This window comes from Meriones unguiculatus, chromosome 15, assembly GCF_030254825.1.
Source record: "Meriones unguiculatus strain TT.TT164.6M chromosome 15, Bangor_MerUng_6.1, whole genome shotgun sequence".
Lineage (NCBI taxonomy): Eukaryota > Metazoa > Chordata > Mammalia > Rodentia > Muridae > Meriones > Meriones unguiculatus.
Window position 1 is genome coordinate 4,807,403 of NC_083362.1, and position 19,523 is coordinate 4,826,925.

A 19,523-nucleotide genomic window follows, 5' to 3' on the forward strand; every position below is an offset into this window, starting at 1 on the left:
GTCCTGCTCCACGCAAGAAACACACCTCAGCAACAAAGGTAGACACTAACTCAGAGTAAAGGGCTGGCAAAAGGTTTTCCAAGCAAATGGACCCCAGAAGCAAGTGGGAGTAACCATCTTAATAGTGAATAAAATAAACTTTCAACCAAAGGTAATCAAAAGAGATGGGGAAAATCACTTCATTCTCATCAAAGGAAAATTCCACCATGAGGACATCACTATCCTGAACATGTATGCCCTCAATACAAGGGCCCCTGCAATCGTAAAAATGAAAGTTTAAATCACTTAGATCCCAACACATTAATAGTGGGAGACTTCAACACCCCACTCCAACCAAAGGACAGATCATCAAGACAGAAGCTAAATAGTGAAATAATGAAGTTTACAGAGTTCAAGAATCAAATGGAATCTAAGAGATGTCTACAGAACTTTTCACTCAAACATACAAAAAAATATAACTTCTCAGCACCTCACAGAACCTTCTCCAAAATTGATCATATAGTCAGGCACAAAGCAAGCGTCAACAGACACAAGAAGATTGAAATAATGCCTTGTATCCTAACAGACCACTATGGTCTGAAGCTGGACATCAACAATAACAGAAATAGCAAAAAGCTTACACATGCATGGAAACTGAATAACTCTTTACTCAATGGTAGCTGGGTCAGGGAAGAAATTAAAGACTTCCTAAAATTCAATGAAAATAAAGGCACAACATACATGCCAAACTTATGGGGCACAATGAAAGTGTTAAGAGGAAAGTTCATAGCACTAAGTGCCTTCATAAAGAAATTCAAGACTGATACTCCAAACAAGGACCATGCATGGACATAACCTAGAACCCCTGCACAGATGTAGCCCATGGCAGCTCAGTGTCCAAGAGGGGAACATTCCCCAGTAATAGGAGTAGGGACCCTCTCTGACATGAACTCATGGGGTGGCTCTTTGATCACCTCCACCTGAGGGGGAGGTGCCTTACCAGTCCACAGAGGAAGACAATGAAGCCAGTCCTGATGAGACCTGATAGACTAGGGTCAGATGGAAAGGGAGGACCTCCCCTATCATTGGACTGGGGAAGGGGCATAGGAGAAGAGGGAAGAAGGATGGGAGTGGAAGAGGATGGGGCTACAGCTGGAATACAAAGTAAATAAACTGTAATTAATAAAAATTAAAAAAAACGAAATTCAAGACATCTCATACAAGCAACTGAACGGCATACCTGAAAGCCCTATAGAAAAGAGAGGCAGACACAGCCAAGAGGAGTGTGTCTGGAAATAATTAAACTCAGGGCTGAAATCAATAAATTAGAAAAAGAAAACAGTTCAAAGAATCAACAAAACCAAGAGCTGGTTCTTTGAGAAAAAAAATCAACAAGATAGACAAACCCATAGCCAAACCAGCTAAAAGGCAAAGAGACACTATCCAAATCAACAAAATCAAAAAATGAAAAGGGAGCATAATGACAGACACAGAGGAAATCCAAATAATCATTAGGTCTTACTTCAAAAGCCTATGTGCCACGAAATTTAAAAATCTAAATGAAATATACAAGTTTTCTGATATATTCCATTTACCAAAGTTGAATCAAGATCAGGTAAATAAAGTAGTCCTTTATCCCCTAAAGAAATAGAAGCTGTCATCAAAATTCTGCTATCCAAAAAACCCCAGGCCAGATGGTTTCAGTGTAGAATTCTACTAGACCTTCAAAGAAGAGCTAAAACCAATACTCTTCAAACTATTCCACAAAATAGAAACGAAAGGAACATTACCAAACTCATTCTATGAGGCCACAGTCACCTTGATAGCTAAACCACACAAAGACCCAACAGAGAAAGAGAATTTTAGACCAATTTCCTTAATGAACATTGATGCAAAACTACTCAATAAAAATACTCACAAACCGAATCCAAGAACACATCAAAGATATCATCCACCGTGATCAAGTAGGCTTCATCCCAGGTATTCAGGGACTGTTCAATACACAGAAATCCATCGATGTAATCCACCATATAAACAAACTGAAAAAACAAAAACAAAAATACATGATCCTCTCCTTAGATGCTCTCCTTAGATGCTGAAAGCACTTGACAAATTCCAGCACCTGTTCATGTTTGACGACTTGGAGAGATAAGGGATAAAAGACACATACCTAAACATAGTAAAAGCAATATAGAGCAAAGAAATTTGAGACATCTCGTACAAGCAACTTAACGGCATACCTTAAAAACAAGGAAATCATGAAATTTGTAGGCAAATGGATAAAACTAGAAAAGATCGTCCTGAGTGAGGTAACCAAGAAGCAGAAAGACATACTTGGTATATACTCGCTTATAGGTGGATGTTGGCTTATAATAGAGGATAAACATACTAAAATCTACAAATCTAAAGAAGCTAAATAACAAGGAGGAGCCTAATGAGGGTGCTTCATTCTCATTCAGAATGGCAAACAGGATAAACACTAGAAGCAGTGGAAGAAATGGAATGGGACCAGAGCCCACCACAGATGTCCTCTGAAAGACTCACACAGCAGGGGACTGAAGCAGAGGCAGAGTCTCACAGCCACACTTTGGGCAGAGTGCAGGGAATCGTATGGAAGAAGATGGGGTAGGGTGAGCTACAAGGACCTGGAGGGGACAGGAGCTCCGCAAGCAGACCAACACAGCCAAAAATTCTGGGCCCAGAGGGGCCCGCAGAGACTGATGCATCAACCAAGAACCATTCATGGAGAGGACCTAGACCCCTCCTCAGATGTAGCCCATAGGCAGCTCAGTCTCCAGGTGAGTCTCCTAGTAAAGGGAACAGGGGCTGTCTCTAACATGAACTCAGTTTTCTGCTGTTTGATCACTTTCCTCTGGTGGAGTAGCCTTATCAGGCCACAGCAGAAGAGGATCCAGGCAGTCCTGATGAGCCTTGATAGGCTAGAATCAGATAGTAGTGGAAGAGGCCTCCTTCTTTCAGTGGACTAGGGGAGGGGCATGGGGGAAGAGGGAGGGAGGGTGGGATTGGGTGGAGATGAGGGAGGGGGCTACAATCGGGATGCAAAGTGAATAAATTATAAAAAATAAAATAAACAAACAAAACATTAAAAAATTTCTCTTAGGTCTCTTTGGTCTTCTTTATACCACTGAGGACACAGTGTGCCTTTAGAATATCACCTCCAAGAGCCAAGGACATTGGGGGGAATGAAGACATTACCCAGCCAGCAAGGACCCTGAGAACAGGGAAGCAGATGTCACTTCTGTTCTAGACAAGTTGGTGACTCAGAATAAATAGCATAATCGTCCCCCTCCAAGAGAAAGCATCATTATCTCGGGAAGGGAAAGTCAGGCCTGGTGACAGCTCTTATGGGGAGTAAACTAGACCTCTCTGGTCGAGAGGACACGCATGGAAATAATATGCTAGACGGTCACACATCTGCACCAAAGTCTGCCTTTAAACCTTTAGTTAGCATGGCAGGAGAAGGTGGGCTGACGAAATGGGTTAGAAATGATTCTGAAACAGGGATGGGAAAGAGGCTGTTGTGGTAGGGACTGTACCAGGCACAGGGGGCAGAGGGAAGCGCTGGAAGCGGTCCCCGCTGACGCGTTCGCAAGCAATCTGAAACAAAATGTGCCCCGGGACGTCTGTGCGGTAGTGCACGAACTTGGACCTTCCTGGATGGTAGAGGGCCAGGCCAGCGGAGATGGACACCAGGGGTCTACAGGGCTGAGTGACTGGGCAAGAAACTGGAAAATGAGCTGCTTCCGGGCAAACCCTGACTTGCTTCCTGGGGGAGAAATGGGCTGCGAATCAAGGACAGGCCAAAGAAGAACTGTGTGCTACAGCTGGAGCATGTCAGCCCAGAACGCCTATCAGATGACATAGCTCATTATCCCCTTGATTTCTGAAATGCCTTGCCTCTCATGGCCTTCTCAGTGCTCCGCGTCTTTTCCGGGGACTTTCCTGGTCCTCATTTTTAGCTTCATTTGAATATTATCTTGCTCTCCACTGTGAGCACCGCTGTCTCATGAATTGCCTGTGTTGTTTAACTCCCGATCCAAAGACCTCCTTCCTCAACCATGCCCCCACCCGTGGCTGCTTGGCATTAACCATGTTAATTCTTTGCTCAGACTTCTGTGGAGAGCATGCCAGCTTGATCTGCTTGATGCCTGCCCTGTGCACTGGGAGCTCCTTGAGTGCAAGAGATATTAGAACTGGGGGCATGGTTTGATGGGTAAGAGCACTTGCTGTGAAAGCATGAGGGCCAGAGTTCGAATCCCCAGTATCCACATAAAAAAGTCTGGTGTGGGTATATGTGGGAGAATGGAGGCAGAGGAGCTCGCTGGCTGTCAGCCTATCTCCAGGTTCAGTGAGAGACCGTGTCCTGTGAAACAAAGCATAGAGCTATAGAACAGCAGACCCAACACCTTGTTCTGGCCTCTGCGTGGGCACAGATGTGGGCACCTGCACAAAAGTGCACATGTAACACACACATGCACATCTACACTCCCCCCCCCCACAGGCTCTGAACACATGGCTGTAAGTGACAGGCTGAGCCAGCTCTGGATGACCATCCTTGGCTTCCAGGTCACATTGACCTAGTTTTAGCCAGGGACCACCACTGTGGGCTGCTCTCGAGCACAGAGGCAGCAAAGAAGTAGCCACGAGGCATTCCTCTCATGCACTTCTATTTAACTCTGTTCCCCAGCTTGGTGCTCACACCAGGAATCATGGATTTATGGAAGTGGTTCAGGCCTGGAAATACATATAGTTTCAAAAACGACTCAGGTAACTTCATAGGTGAGAGATCCATAACGGCTTATTCTGGCAAACCTGATGTTCTGTTGCACATTTCTTGTTTTTCTGTCTGACATCGGGGTAAACAACCATGTTGGACTTATTGGCTTTTTCAGATCCCTTCCAGCTTTCGGTTGTGCTTCTGTGTCCCCACCAAATGTTCTGGGGTGCCCCTGTAATTTATCAGAGTGAAACCACCCAGGTCAGAGGCAGTCGCTGCTCTGGTATTCATTGAGGGGACAAGGAAAGGGAGAGCGGGGTGGAAGGAGGGGTGGGAAGAGGCAACAGCCCTAAAAATGGCATCGCCAAGAGCTGAGCCTAAGCTGTACATGATATACTTCTTATGTGCTATAACGTGAAATGTTTCATCTTATTGCAAGAGGCTCTCACTCTGTAGCCCGTGTTGGGGCCTTGATTCTCCTGCTTCGGCCTCATGATGCTTGGATTGCAGGTGTGTATTGCCACATTTAGTTTAACAAGCTTTTAAAGAGAGAAAAAATGCCTACAACCCTGTGCAGAAATGACCACCATTAATGTTTTGGTGCATCTTCTCTTATCCAACCACGTGGTATACAAGCACGTGTCTATCCATCCATGTTACCACTCATTCACCCATGTTTCCATCCATTCTTCCCACAACCCATTTGTCTATCCAGCCCCTTACTTAACCATCTGCCCATCTATCTATCCATCCATCGATCCATCTGCCAGTCTGTTCCACCATTCTTCTATCCACACATTCTCCCATCTGCCCAAGTTTCCATCCATTTACTCATTAATGTCATTCGTTCTACCCACCACCCATCCTGTTATCCATCCATCCATCCACATTCCCACCCACTCTGCCACTCACCCATCCATATGCATGTATTGCAAATATTACAAGTGAAAAATGACAATCAATTTCCCACATAACACTATTTTGATAATTTTCCATATTATTGACTACCCTTTGAAAATATTAATTTTATTATTTCATAATAATATATCGATTGCCTATTATTTTTTCCCTCTTACCACAGCACAGAAATAGATACCCTTGTACACATAAAGATTTCTATTTTTAGTTATTTTAACTATGAATTTGTTGAAGTATAATTTTGGGCCTAAGAATATGAACTACTTTAAGGCTAGCTCTCTCTCTTTCTCTCTCTCCCACACACACACACACACACACACACACACACACACACACACTCACATAACTGTATAGTCCCTATGTGACCCTCCAGTTACATACCTCGTTCAGCTAGTGACTTTTCAGAGTGATGGAATAAATTAACTTCCTAAATGAATGTAACATGGAAGACTGAAAGGTTAAAAAGTTTACCCCAAACTCTAAATTTCTCTTCAAGGACCATAAGCCTCATAAGCAAGGAAGGGGGAATCATGAGTAGTTAAAAAGCAAATTGCATGTAAGCTTGCCATAACTGAAAAATCCTTATAAATGTCTGCATGGAAACTAAACACTCAGAGTATTCGTATGTGAGGATGCTAAGATAAATTGATTGGTTGGAAGATGCAGGGGGATAAGTGGATGTATTGATAGATTGATAGGAGGATGGATGGATGCAAGGAGAGAAGGAAGGAAAGATGGATAGATGGTTGGTTGGATGGATGGATGGATAGATGGATAGCACATGCAGGATAAGCAAGAATGGCAGGCCCTCTGCTACCAATGGCTAACGGTACCTAATACCTCCCTGTACCATGTTGCTAGGGCCACACAAATAAGACACAGGAGATAGTGGTTTAAACAACAGACAATGGCTTTCTTATAGTCTCAGAGGTTGGAAGTCCAAGTTCAAGATGAAGGTGTGGACAGGGTCAGCTCCCACTGAGGCCTCTCCTCTGAGCTTTCAGATGCCATCTTCTCCCTGTGACTCTGGAGTTAGTTTGAGGCCAAGCAGAGCAATTCAGTGAGGAGCTGAGAGAAGCCAGATTGAATCAAGCTGACTGGCTTGGAGAGGAGTCTGAGCCAGAACATCTGAGCTGAACCAGCCAGCCAGAGTTCAGAAAGAACTAGAAACGGTGAGTTCATTCAGAAGTAAGCCTCCAAGATTGCATCAGGAGAATAAACGTTACTTTTACGCCTGCCCTTGCTCATGGAAGAAAACAAGGTCATGTTACAGAAGAGCTGACAAAGACGGAGGCAGCTTTGGGGAATGCCGTCTGTGGCAGATACTCCTCAGAAGTTCACAAAGGGTCTTGAAGGATACTTTGCTGATTCTTAAGATCTGTGTGGGAGGCTGGTGAGATCAAACTGTGCACAGGCAGGCGAGTCCCCCCACCATGCGAGGGTAATGCGTTCGTGAAGTCCTTCAACAACGAGGGTTGAAGCTGAATCCTCAGTGACCCAGGCCATGACTGTGCTTAAAGACAGGGTCTTTAAAGAGGCGACCCTTCTTTAAGAAAAGACCCCTGAAAAAAAAAGAAAGAAAGAAAAGACCCCTGGGCCCAGATTTTTTGGTTCTGTTGCTCTCCTTGTCCTCTCCAGGTCTTTCTATCTCCCCCTTCTTTCACAAGATTCCATGCACTCTGCCCCAAAGGTTGGCCATAAGTCTCAGCATCTGCTTTGATACCTTGCAGGGTAGAGCCTTTCAGAGGCCCTCTGTGGCAGGCTCCTGTCCTGTTCCCTGTTTTCTCCTTCTTCTGATGTCCATCCTCTTTGCCTTTCTGAATGGGGATTGAGCATTTTAGCCAGAGTCCTCCTTCTTGATTAGTTTCTTTAGGTGTACAGATTTTAGTAGGTTTATCCTATATTATATGTCTAATATTCACTTATGAGAGAGTATATACCATGTGTGTCTTTCTGCTTCTGGGATACCTCACTTAGGAGGATCTTTTCTAGTTCCCACCACTTGCAAATTTCATGATTTCCTTGTTTTTTATTGCTGAGTAATATTCCATTGTGTAGATGTACCACAATTTCTGTATCCATTTATCAGTTGAAGGGCATCTAGGTTGTTTGCAGTTTCTGGCTATTACAAACAAAGCTGCTACAAACATGATTGAGCATTCATGGAGATAACCTAGAACCCCTGCACAGACGTAGCCCAGGGTAGCTCAGTGTCCAAGTGGGTTCCACAGTAATGGGAACAGGGACTGTCTCTGACATGAACTGATTGGCCTGCTCTTTGATCACCTCCCCCTGAGTGGGGGAGCAGCCTTACCAGGAAGACAATGGAGCCACTCATGTTGAGACCTGATAGACTAGTATCAGAAGGAAGGAGAGGAAGACCTCCCCATCAGTGGACTTGGGGAGGGGCATTTGTGGAGAAGGGGGAGGGAGGGTAGGATTGGGAGAGGAGGAGGGAGGGAGTTACAGAGGGGATACAAAGTGAATAAACTGTAATTAATAAAAATTAAGATAAAAAATAAATAAATTAAAAAAAAAGAGTTGATTAAGTTAAAGTCATCAGGAGGGATCCTGATCTCCTCTGACTAGTGTCCTTACATAAAGAAGCCATTAGGATGCAAGTGTGCAAAAGGAACTTACAGAAGAATATTAACATCTAGACACCTCTCCTCTTGCTGTAGGCTGGCTTTCCCGTCTCGGCTGCAACCACCAGAGTGCAAGGATTATTACTGCATGTGCTCAAGAGAAAGCTGGAGAAGGCCTCGCAGTTTCCACACGCCCTAGCATGTATTCCTTCTCAAAAGTCAGCGATCATGTCGTGAGACCTTTCTCTCCCTCTTCCCACTCAGACCCCTTTTGGTGACGGAATATCCAATGGAAATAGCTTAAGGGGAAAAGGATACATTTGTGTTGAATTAAGGGCCTATTTTGCTGCCCACTCTAGCTCCCAAACAACGGCACAGAGACTTACCAGAGTCATTCAACAAGCTTTAAACTCTATAACTGGGCAGGTGTTCATCTAGTCTAACCCCAGTTATGCTAGTCTGGCTCCCTCCCAGCCTCATACCCTTTCACATGCCACCTCAGTTTTTCAGGGGCCTTCTGCCTCCTTCCTCATTCCCTCTGTCTCCCTGAGACCCCCCAGACTGGGAATGGAAGTCTGCCTTCTGTCTCCTTTGCCCAGTTATTGGCCAAATCGGCTTCTTTATTAACTAATCAGAGATAATTAGGGAGTAATTTTTACTCAAAGGAGACATTTCTTCATAGAAATGACAGTGCCACATCTAGACTGCAACCAGATCTCAGGCACAGAAACCAGCACCTGAATACACAGTGTGCAAGGCCATCCCCCCCACATCTTGGCTCCTGGTTTTGTGGGTGTCCATCTGTCCTGGTGGAGAAGGCATGATGGCTGCAGTGGCTCGGTCTGTGCAGCCTGCAGCCGCTGCTTTTCACATCATGGCTGATCTCAGGCAGGAAGCCGAAGAAGCTGTCATCTTCAAGGTCCTTTCCCAGTGACCTACTTGTCCACAAAGTTCTCAGAACTTACACCAGATGGAGCCACCTGTCCTGGGCCAAGTGTTCAAGCACATGAGTGTGTCTGAGGGGTTTCACTCTGACTGTAACAAAGCTCAAGGAACAAGGCCAGCCTCACCCCAAGGACTCTGCTAGTTGAAGCACCAGGCATGTGTGAGAAGAAGTTCTAGAAGATTCCAGCTCTCAGTTTTTGCCCTGATATGTCTTGATCCTTAGTATGGTGATTATTTGACGCCACACGCTGGGGTGACAAAAGCTGAGGTCTGCAGAGAAGCTTGTTCAAAACTGGCAAATGGTGGGCTGGATTACAAGTCAGTCTATAGACAGGGGATGGCTCAGCGGGGAAGTGTGTTAATCACCAATCCAAGGATCCGAGTTCAGATCCTGAGAATGCGTGTAGAACCGCATGTGGTCGTGCATCTCTATACTCCTGGATCCAGAGGGTACACGTAGAGAGGCACCTGATATGCATGTCTGTCATCCCACTGCTTCTGTGGTGAGATGGGAGGTAAACAGGAGAATCCTTAGATGTGTATGGGCCATTCAGCCTGGCCCATGCAACAGAAGACAAAGACCCTGGCTCAAACAAGATGGTTGCCCTATGACCTCTGGATGCACGTGCTCAGATACCCCCCCAACACACAAGCGCACATACCATGTATTATTACAGACAGTGAGTAAAATATTTCTTCAGTTTAATGGTGAAGCTGGTTAAAGTGGCCCTCAGAGGCTAAGGATGGAGAGTTAAATTGCTGACAATCGGATTACGAGATCTCTGTTGAATCTGTTGCTCAGATTATTTTTTCTCCTTCTGCCCTAAGTAAACATCTTAAAACTTCTACATAATGTTCTGCCTGTTAGGCTGCCAAGTGTCTACTCCTCACATTCAGTGGTATAGGTGAGAGGAAGAGGGGGGATGAGAGAGAGAGAGAGGAAGAGGGGGGAGAGAGAGAGACAGAAAGACAGAGAAGCTCTGATGCTTATGTGTGTGGTTTGTGCATGCCCATGTCTATGCATGTGTATGCATGTTGCACATGCCTGTGGCAGTCAAAGGTCAAGGTGGAGTGTCTTTTTCTCATCACTTGACACCTTTATTTCCTGAGACAGTCTTTCTGTGAACCTGAAGCCCTGCAGTTTGGTTACGCTGGTTTGTCAGTAAGCTTCAGAGTACCCCAATGCTGGGTTTAAAGACACTGGCTTGTTGTTGTTTGTTTGTTTTGTTTTTGTTTTTAACATGGGTGCTTGGCATCTACCTGAATGCAGCTCTTCATGCCTCACTGGCAGGTTCTTTACTGAGTGAGCCATCTCCCCAGCTCCTCCTCTGGTACTTTTTACAATGTAGCTGAGACCTCACCACTGTCTCCTATGCCTAGGCCAAACTTCTGCTTCACGGGACGTTCCCAGATGCTCAAGGTTAGAACCCCTCCTCCCAGGGCCCCTTTCTGCAGGAAACACTTACAATCATATTCTTCATCTTTGTGTTATGACTCTTCCTGTGTCAGCTCTGCCCCCAGATCCTTTCTCTACTGCCTGGGGTTGGTACAGTCTCCTACTAATATGGCTGTTCTGGGTACCGTGAGCATTTCCAGGTCACTGTGTCCAGAGGTCCCTCTCCAGACTTTAGCTCTGGACAGTGTTGCTTTGGCAGACACTGAGCTTACCTTCCCATTGCCTTCTCAGATGCCGCATACTCTCTCATCCACTAGAGCCAGATTCTAACCGAGAAGATGGGATGATTTCAAGGCAAGAGTCAGCCCGTTGCTCTGGACAATGCCCTCTCGGGTTGTGGATGCTATTTTTTTCAGAGGCTCCTTAAGATGGCTCCTACTTTTCATCCCAGCTGCTAGGGTTAGCTCCTACCTAACAGGGACAATGGTCTCTTCACAGGGCCTCCTGGCTTCTGACCTGGTCCAACCCCAAGCCAGTCCACGGCCTGAATGACTTCTTTTCTAAACATGATTCTGATCATGTCGTTTGAAGACCTTAGGAGTGGAGATATATGTAGGGATAATGTGCTTGCCTGGCAGACTTGAGGCCCCATGTCCCATCTCTAGTTTAGCCTAAAGATAACTCTTTTTGGGTTCTTCAGCTTCCTCGCCATGCGATTCAAACTCTGAGCTTTTGCATGTAATGGTCCTCCCACTGGGAGTCATTTGTTTTCTCTCTCTCTCTCTCTCTCGGCTTTAATAATTTATTATCATTATTTTGAAGTTTTGTGTATGTGTGATGTCTTAGTTAGGGTTATGATTGCTCTGGTGAAGCACCGTGCCAAAAGCAAGCTGAGGAGGAAAGGCTTTCTTTGGCTTACCATTCCACATCAGAGCCCATTGTTGAAGGAAGTCAGAACAGGAACTAACACAGGGCAGAAGAAAACTTGAGGCAGGAGCTTATGCAGAGGCCTAGGAGAGGTGCTGCCTACTGGCCTGCTCTTTATGGCTCGCTCAGCCTGCTTTCTTATAGAACTCAGGACCGCTAGCCCAGGGATGGCCCCACCCACCATGGCTCTCACATCAAACACCCGTAAAGAAATGCTCTCCAGGCTTGCCTGCAGCCCAGTCTTACGGAGGCGTTTCCTCAGCTGAGGCTCCCTCCTCTCCGATGACTCTAGCTTAAGTCAAGTTGACATAAAATTAGTCAGCACAACTGACCCCTTGTCAACTTGTCACACAAACACATCACTGTTAAGTCACAACCTTCCCTTTCTTGTTCACCCTCCAAATCACACATTAATATTAACATCACACCATAAACATTCCAGAGCCTTTGAAAAATTAAAACACTTAAAATTCAGGCTCTTTAAAATATCTAGTCTCTTTTAAAATTCAAAATCTTTCAAAACCCAATGTCTCTCAACTGTGGGCTCCCATAAAATCAAAAATGAATTAAATAGTTTCTTCAAAAGAGAAGAACCAGGCCACAGTCACAATCAAATCAAAGCAAACAAAACTCCAACAGTGTAAATAACTCAATGTCCAATGTCTGGGATCCACTCATGATCTTCTGGGCTCCTCCCATGAGCCCGCTCACTTCTCCAGCTCTGCCCTCTGCAGCACGCACAGCTTGCCTTCTAGGCTCTGGCTGACTCCACCCCACCGCTGCTGTTCTTGGTGGTCATCCCACGGTACCGGCATCTCCAAAACTAAAGGGCTCCCTTGCTGCAACCGGGCTGCCCTGTCACCAGTAGCCTTTTCATCGTAGGCTCTCTTCCTGGTGCCAAGCCTCAACTTCTCTGCATGACCCTTTCAGTGCTGGGTCTTCAGCTGCCGCTAAGGCTGCACCTTCACCAATGGCCTCTCCTGGATTCACACAGCACCAAGCCTCAGCTGCTTTCCATGACCCCTTCCCGCCTTCAAAACCAGTACCGCCTGGGTGACTGTTACACTGCTCAGTATACCCTTGGCCGCCTCTGGAAGACAGCTTCTGTGTGCTAATCATGAAGAAACAGTTCCCCTGAAGATTTCACCACCGTGATGCTGGTCTCTTCTTAATCACTGCTAATTTCTCAGCTCCAGCTGACCAGCATCACTTGTCCCAATAAAGCAACGGTTTCACTTCAGCGGTGCTGGACTCTTGTTAATTGTGGCTGACTCTTCAGCCCCAGCTGACCAGAACCACAGACTCTTAATTCAGAAAAGCAAATACGAGATGGCTCCAAAAGTCTTTAAGTAACCCTTAAAGTTCTTTCTGGAGTATCACAAGTCAGACCTTCATCTGCATGTCTCTTAACACTCTTTTCTTCCAAGCTCCCACAGAACAAGCCACCAAAGCTGTGAATACCCAGTGGCTTTTCTTGCTCAGAGTTCTAAGTCATCCTGCAAACCTTCCCAAAACAACATGGTCATGTCTGCAACAGCAATACCCCACAATCCTGGTACCAACTTCTGTCTCAGCTAGGGTTTTCATGAAACACTATGACCAAAGGCAAGTGGGGGAGGAAAGGGTTTATTTGGCTTACACTTCCACGTTGTAGTGCATCAACTGAGGGAAATCAGGACAGGAACTCAAGCAGGACAGGAACCTGGAGGCAGGAGCTGATGCAGAGGCTGTGGAGAAATGCTGTTTACTGGCTTGCTCCTCTTGGCTTGCTCAGCCTGCGTTCTTATAGAACCCAGGACCACCAGCCCAGGGGTGGCCCCTCCCACAATGAAGCCCCCATCAATCACTAATTAAGAAAATGCCCTCAGCTTGCCTACGGTAGGCAACTATGGAGGCACCTTCTTGAATGAGGTTCCCTCCTCTCTGACAACGCTAACCTGTGTCAAGCTGACATCAAACTAGCCAGCACATGTGTACATACATGTTCTTCTGTGTGCAGTGTCTGTATATATGTTTGCCGGTGCCAGTGTACGTGTGGGGATTAGAGGTTAATTTCAGATTTTTGTTGGTTGGTTTTGTTTTTTGTTTATCACAGCACCTCCTCCCGACAGTAAGCTGTCCCGAGCTTACTGATTAGACTAGGGTGCCCCACCAGCCAGCACCAAGAATCTGCCTCTTGCCATCTCTTCAGTGCCAGATGCGTGCCACCATTCACCAATTTAATGTGCCTTCATGCTGGCAAGGCAAGCCCGTTACCAGTTTTTCTATCTCAGCAGCTTTCCTTCTGGATCTTTGAGGAAATGCTCTCACTTTGTAGACCAGGCTGGCCTGCAACTCAGTGTGTAGCTTGGGCTACAAATTTGAAGCAATCCTTCTTCCTCAGGCTCCCGAGTGCTGGGATTAGAGGCATGAGCCACCTCTCCTGGCTGATCCAATGTATCCACCCTGAAGTTTTTGGAGTAGCTATTACTTCCCTGGGAACACTTGCCTGGATTTCTCAAGGTCATAGGCTGCTTCTTAGACAGCCCAGCCTTTCATTTATCAGGCAATTACTTCCTTTGTCTCTGTGTGAACTGGGGCTGGGGCCAATCAGATTACTGACAAAAACTATCTAGTGGCATACACTTTTGATTCTAGCACTTAGGAGGCAGAGGGAGGCTGAGCTTTGTGAGTTCGAGGCCAGCCTGGTCTACAGAGCCAGTTCCAGGCCAGCCAGAGCTACATGATGAGACCCTGTCTCAATCAATCAATTTCTCAATCGATCAACCAAAAACACCTCCTGAGAGTGACAATGGAAGGAATAAGTTTCCATCCACAGTGATGAAACTTTTGAGTGTATACTGAAATTGCCTGCAGGGCTTTGTCAAACTGCAGGCTGTGTGCTCTGGCCTCGAGTTCATGGTCAGTAGTTTGAGGCTTATAAGACTGACGGAAGATGGGCAGTAAGGAGCTGTGTAAGGAGTTGTGCTCCTAAGGCAAACAAAGTGGTACAAGCCCATAACCCTAGCACTTGTGAGGTGGAGGCAGAGGGTCAGGAGTTCAAGGGAAGCTTCAGCTATATGGATAGCAAACAAATGAACAAGGTCCTCAAACAAATGAATAAGGTCTGCTTTGTCCAAGGTTTCGAAGCAGAGGCTGAGACTCATAGCCAAACTTTGGGCAGAGTGCATGGAATTTTATGAAAGAAGGGGGAGACAGAAAGACCTGGAGGGGACAAGAGCTCCAAAAGGAGAGCAACAGAACCAAGAAAACTGGGCCCTGGGGGCCCTGCAAAGACTGATACCCGAACCAAGGACCATACATGGAGAGGACCTAGACCCACTGATTAGATGTAGTCCATAGACTCAGTCTCCAAGTGGGTTCCCTCGTAAGGGGAACAGGGACTGTCTCTGGCATGAACTCAGTGGCTGGCTCTGTGATCACCTCCCCCTGAGGAGTGCAGCCTTGCCAGGGCACAGAGGAACACAATGCAGCCAGTCCTGATGAGACCTGATAAGCTAGAATCAGATAGAAGGGGAGGAGGACCTATCAGTGGACTAGGAGAGGGGCATGGGGGGGGGGAGTGAAGGATGGTGGGATTGGGAGGAGACGAGGGAGGGGTCCACAACTGGATACAAAGTGAATAAATTGTTACATATCTATAATAAAGATCTGCTTCATCTTATGTAGGAATATCTTGGAGTTAAGGGATACTTTTAAAAGAAGCTGATAGACTTTGGGGGCTCATGCATTTCTAGTATCTCTCCTTTTCACAGCACTGCTCTTAGGAAACTTCCATGAGGTCTCAGCTTTTGATAATGTTGGAAGCAAGCTGGGTGGGCTCTAAGGGAACCGGGCACACGCCCCACTGGGACTCAAAGGCAGCACCTGGAGCTGCTCCTCGCTCATTAATAGGTTGCCAGGCAACGGAACAAAGGTGAGGCTGAGCTGGGATTAGCATTGGCAGGCGTCTGAGAGAGAACCACGGAGGGAAGCCATCTCATCAGGAGAGGACCACAGGGGCCATGTGGGAGGAGCCCTCAGGAAGTGACTGGGCCTTTGGTTTGCATGCGAGGAGGCATGATGTGGAGGTGAAGACATAGTCGGGTCATAACTTGTCTTCTAATAGGATTGGGGTTATTTTTCTCAGAAGAACCACTGAGAACCCATGAGGGACGTTTCTTAATATAGGCAAGAAATGACTTATTGGGTTCCTCATCATGTGCCTCTTACAAACAAGCTTTATTAACTCCTCTGACGATGTATATTCACATCTGAAAAACATTAAAAGTATAGGAAAACACAATCTCATGTGTCCTGGAGGAACATTATTGTGAGTTTGGTATTTATTCTTTTGGAACAAAACAAAACAAAACAAAACAAAACAAAACAAAACAAGACCACGGTTGGGATTATTCTACTTTTGTTGTTGTTGTTGTTCTAGAACATTGTGAAAAGAAAAAAGCCTTTAACTGTCTATAGTGGATGTTTCTTCATTGGTACTCAATCCAATTTTTAAAAAAACGATACATTAACTTTATTGCTTTACTTTTTTATTGTTTGACCATGTAATTCATACATTTATATAACAAATTTTGGCTATTTTCTCCCCATTCCCCTTCCTCACCTTCTTCCTCCACTGGAAACCTTCCCAACCATTTCCTACTTTCACAGCCTCTTTGTGCGTGTGTGTTTCGTTGAATTTAATTGGCTTTACTCCAGCGTGGTTGGGAAGTTGTTCGGTAGAGCACTGGCAAATTATCAGTGGGAACACTACTGAAGAAAAGGAAACAAGAGTTAATATTTCATAGTTCTTCTGGGAGGGGTGGGTGAAATGTTGACGGGCCCAATCTTGTGCAATTCTTTGGCTGTAGTGCGTTCATGAGAGGAATGGCTATGTCATGGGCAGAGGGCATCTTTTTTGTTGTTTATCTTCTCATCATTGACCCTTTTATTCTCTCTACCCCTTCCTCCAGAATGTTCCCTGAGCCCAGGGTGGGAGTGTGTGATAGCTGTCTCCTATGCCCCCAGTTAAAACTTTTAACTATGCCTTAACAGCCATTGAGATTCATTATGTGAGTGTGCCATACTGCACATTTGGGGCTGTAATTAGCAATGTCACAATGAAAAGCCTCATTTGTAGGTGAGGTGTAATGACAAGACAATTCGTATTTAGCTGCTGGAGTTGGGGAGATGGCTCAGAGCAGAAAACGCTTGCTGTGTAGATTGAGGACTAGAGTTCGGATCCACAGTACTCCTGAAGTTGCTGGGTGGAAATGGTGGCCTGACTGGAATCCCAATGCTCAGGAGGCAGGAGCAAGCTGGTCAGTTAGATTAGCCAAGATGGCAAGCTCTGGGCTCATGTGAGAGGCCCCAACTCAATATGTGAGGTAAAGAGCAATTGAGAAAGACACCAGATGTCAACCTCTGCCCTTCACATGTATGGGTGCACACATGAGCATCACATGTGCATGCTATAGATTGACCAACAGGAGCAGGTTTGGGGTTGGGGAGTGGCGGAGGATCAACGAAAACAAAGCATGTATGAAAATGACATAATAAAACCCTGTCCTTTAATATGCTAAGTTAAGAAAGAAAAGTAAGTACAAAATCTAGATCTCTTTCTAAGATGGCTCTTTCCTTTTAACCTTTACCCAAAACACACGAATATCTGTTTCCACAGTGTCCCAAACAGTTGTCACTCCAAAGTCTTGGAACATTTTTCTATACGGCTTTGAGCTTCCATATTTTGGATCCATATTTTCTGTGTTTCTTGAACTGTTATTTCCTCTCTTTTAACAGTGATTTTTATTTCCATTTTCAAGTATATGTCTGTGTGTGTGCGTTTGTACACGTGGGTGTGCTGCCCACAGAGAACAGAGGGTGCTGGGTCCTCACAGCTGGAGTTACAGGCAGCTGTTAGAGCCTGAACTCAGGTTTTCAGCGAGAGCATTGCTTCCCGCCTGGAGTTATCTCCTCAGCCCTCATCTTCCTGTAGTGTTTGCTCGTCTATTTTTCTTACCAAGGAAAAACTATTTCTCTAGGTATCAGTACTTCACCCACTGCCCTGGCCCACCGTGATGATGCTTTGGGTTCTTAATTCATATACCATACAGTTGTATCTGTTGGTGTTTTAGGAAATTACGTATCTTCTTTTAAAAAGTGTCCAAGCTGTATTATATACAAAAACGTTCTGTTCATGTCATGCCCTATAAGGAGAGGATGGAGCAAGAGAGGAACAAAAGAAGAGAGCAAGAGACAGCACTGCTCATCGTCCTGTTTAATTCTCAAAGGCTGGCTGGCACATTCCCAGGACCATTTACAAACACAAACCTCTAGCTTCTTAACAGACACAGAAGATGAAATTGGTGTCCTAAAAGGAAAGAGAAATTGTGTGGGAGTCTTGTTTAACTTCATATTCTGATCTACTGGTCTGAGGGCTGAAGCAGTTCGCGTCGATCCCCAGGTGAGGCTGATGAGCCTCACCTACATGGGCCTTACCTACAACAGCCAGGCTTTAAACTGTAACAAGGCTTAGCTAAGTGTGGCAGTGTCTGCCTGTCATTCCAGCAAGCTAAGGTAGGGGATACATTTTGAATCTGAGGCTTTGCCACATGGGTCAGCCTGTCCTACAAAATGACACCTCTCCTGAACACACACACAAACAAACCTAACAAGGGGAAGACATTGATAGCCTTCTTAATTACCATTCTAACTGGGGGTGGGGCAGACAGCATTTTGGGGGGTGTTCTTCTCTACGTAATCAGAGGGAAACTCTATTAGCAAGTAGAGAGAGCCACAGCGCTCCTCCCCTTGACTCTTACAGAGCTAGTGCTTGAACAGAGGACCTGCATGCATGCTGGACACACGTCCTTCCACTGAGCTGTGTAACGTGGCCCGCTTTTTACTATTTATCTTGAGACAGGGTCGTTAAGCAGCAGGACTGGCTTTGGATGGGCCACCTTCGTGCCTTGGCCTCTGGAGTGACTGGCTTGCATCACCAGGCCTGGCTCATAGTTCATTTCTGAAGGCGAAAATGACGTATGGCCATCGGTGTGCTGGAATATGCAGCTAAAGGGATTTAAAGGAGAACCCATACAAATATGAAAGCGAAAGGCTAGCTGGTGTCTGGGGAGAAACGTCACAGGCCTACTTGATGAGTCCCTTACCCAGCACTACATCCGGGTCCTTTTGTATTATTGTGTGAGTTTGTGCTCAGTTTCTGTGATGAGCCTGGAGCCAGGCAGGTAGCCAGTAAGTCCCAGCCATCCCCCTGTCTCCAGCCTTATCCCCCTCCCCCCACTTCTAGTCTCCACAACCGGAGGTTGAGGTTATAAGCTCCTATGGTCACATCTGGCTTTCAGCCTCCACGTTGGGGATTCACACATGTCTTCCTGCTTAGGTAGCATGCTCTCTTCCCCACTGACCAGCTCCCCAGCCTCCCATGATCTTCCTGTTCAGCCTCCCAAGTATTGGGATTAAAGGTATGTACCACCATGCCTGGCTTCTCTTGGTGTTCTTATTAATTTTGGGCGGGGGGGGGAGGGAGAAAGATTAGCGATCATGCAAGCACAGTCCTGTAGATAGTGACTAATGGGTCCTGTAAAAGGCACATAGGCTGGCTGGGAAAAGACTTAGAGGAGGACTCTGGAGAGCCAGATTCTTGCTCTGGCTTCAGCGCGGTCGGTTTGCATATATTAAACCCTCTGGCTTCATTTCTTCCACTGCAGGATGGAGGCCGTAATGGAGCCTTACTTTCCCAGGATGATACCGGAATAAAACATTTCCCTGAGGCGTCCCCAGACCTTCTCCGCTGCAGCGATGTCTTCTGTCTTGATCTCCCACAAACCTACCATACCCCGACTGGATTTTCTCATTTGCAAGCAAGTTTGTATGAGGCTTTCTGCTAACTGCAAGCTAAATCACAGCAAGAAAAGAGGCTGTGGACATTTCTGGAGTATGCAAAAGTCAAGAAGCTGCTGGAGTCCCTCTGGTGCCCGCGCTACAAGGGTTTAGGGAAATGCATTATAGGTAATAGGGAAAGCTGAGCTGCAGG